Source organism: Argopecten irradians, chromosome 16 (genome assembly GCF_041381155.1).
Source record: "Argopecten irradians isolate NY chromosome 16, Ai_NY, whole genome shotgun sequence".
In the NCBI taxonomy this organism is placed as follows: Eukaryota; Metazoa; Mollusca; class Bivalvia; order Pectinida; family Pectinidae; genus Argopecten; species Argopecten irradians.
Window position 1 is genome coordinate 21,534,761 of NC_091149.1, and position 2,336 is coordinate 21,537,096.

Below are 2,336 nucleotides of genomic sequence, written 5' to 3' on the forward strand. Positions count from 1 at the left end.
TCAAATATAAGCCTCATTTGCATGTTAATTTTAAAAAAAATCGATGGGCATTTCTTTGTAAAGTTGAATCAGGAACACGTTCCTTGCACCTGCTATAGATACGAGTGAATAAAATGCCATGATTTTTTGGCGCCAGAAATATGTACGAACGTTGTTGACAGTATGCTTATCTTGAAATGTACAATGTACATTTTTTCACATATTTTGCTAAAGAAATAGTAATACCTAATGTTAGCCCCGATGCATGCACACTTTTTATCAACTTAGTTATGTTCAACTACACATAAAAAATGATGAATAAGCATAAACATTTTCACTTAATTTAGTTTAAACATCGTCTAAACCCCTAAACAAGGGGGAGAGTGTAATGGGTTTTTTTCTGCGCCGACCAGATACAGGGCCAAGTAGCTTATCCTATCATGTTATACAGTTTCCTGATGTCCTGGGTTGGAACCTGGGTCTGGCAGTAGTATTAGTACATGAATAATTTTTTTTTTAATATTAAGTGGAAATGAATGTCTGACATCAAGAAGTTTCTGTCATTTTTAGGAATTTAGGTTGATATATGTTATTTTTTTATGAAAAAATAATAATAACACATTAATGTTGACCAAAGTGCAAAATAGTCATATAAATATAAAAATATTTATGAAATAATTAAAAAAAAAAGAAAGAAAAATAATCATCCTCCCCGGCGGGGAATTGAACCCCGGTCTCCCGCGTGACAGGCGGGGATACTTACCACTATACTACCGAGGATTGATAATAAAGTAATGAGAAATTATATATATAAATTATTTAAAGTTTAATTCTACAAATCACGTCCAGTTTTTATAGGGTATACACATATTAGTGAATAAGGAAACTGTGAATATTTGATGCAGCAAATGAACACAACTTCCAGAGTAAGCTAATTAAACATAAGTGTGAACATTTGGTTTGGACACGTGCTACATGCATGGGCATCAAGTTGTGACACGTGCCTGCATGGGCGCTTTGACGGGTCGCGTACGTGTGTCATCGTTATCTCACAAACGCTAGGATAATAACACGTGTTATATCCAATAGATAATTAATTGGATGAAATTTCATACGCACCGTCAGCCACCGGGTCAATATCAAAGTCGACGACTGGGTCAATATCAAAGTCGACGACTGGTTTCCAGGAGTTGCCTCCCCTACGCCGTTCTATGAGAAGGCTGCTCGATCTATATCGGAAGAGAACAATTTCAAATGGGCTCGTTCTTGAACTAGGAATTATGTTGGGGAAAAAAATACACGAAATACTTTACAAGGGATAATAGACTACATGTAGTTGAATTTAAAGAATTCTATAGTTTTCGTAATGTATTATTAAAAAATGGATTTCTCTTACCCACTAGTCTATCTAGGATGTGTATAAAACTACATCTACCTCAGTGCAGCGTATTCAACCTTTTTTCGAGACATGATACCGTGGAGAAGGTCGCTGAAATTGTATCTATAGGAATCGTATAAAAGTGATCAGAATTATTTTTATTGTGTTTAGAAATTAATCCCTGCAAGTTCACAGAAACCTGTCGTCGACGTGGGCTTTATGGGCACCGATATCGATACTGTCCATCCATGCAGCCGTGCATTTCACACGCTTACAGACAAAGGAGGGATTGTATTTCAGGCTCGGCAATTAATAACCTCTTTATGACGGCACATTTCGGACAAACCGTCAGTGTACGGCGAATCCTAGCCATGTTTTGTCTCCATTCTCTGAAATATATATCAAACTGTGTATGGTACACTGTATATATATTGATACTACATTTATACAATGTCACACAATGTTTTTTTATCGATAGACAAACACGTGCAAGTATGTATTTATCAGATTTTACATAAAACCCATTTTCCCATTAAAAATGGTCATTTATTAAAGTGTAGTGCATGGTTGGTTGAACTTTTTTTTTCAATTCAATAACGATACATTACAATATACATGTCATAAAAAGTTGGATACAGAAACAAGTGCATTGTACTTATATAAATATTAATCCGTCTCCATATAAGCAATAGAACAGTCCTGATTTTTAAGAGTTATTAGTGCTAATTATACAGTGCTTTGGTAGGAAAAGGGAAGGGTGCAGGAATGGGCAAAGAAAAATGGGATTTATTTTTCAACTATACAATACCAGAGATTTGTTGAGAAAGAAGTACATATGGTTCATTTCAAAATTTACAAACAGTGTAAAATATATAAAATGAAGAAAAAAAAACAAAATTGAACTCACTGTTCTCTGATATGGAAATATCTTCCATGACTTTACTAATTATTAAAAAAAAATTGTACTCATTTTAAGTAC

The 2,336-nt window shown here is 34.3% G+C and overlaps 1 non-coding gene across 1 annotated transcript; it reads right to left on the reverse strand.

Annotated features, from left to right (window-relative positions):
- Positions 1-687: 687 nt before the first annotated feature.
- Positions 688-759, reverse strand: Trnad-guc (transfer RNA aspartic acid (anticodon GUC)). Its single transcript has one exon. It is a non-coding gene; the product is annotated as a tRNA-Asp (tRNA).
- Between the last annotated feature and the right edge of the window lie 1,577 nt (positions 760-2,336).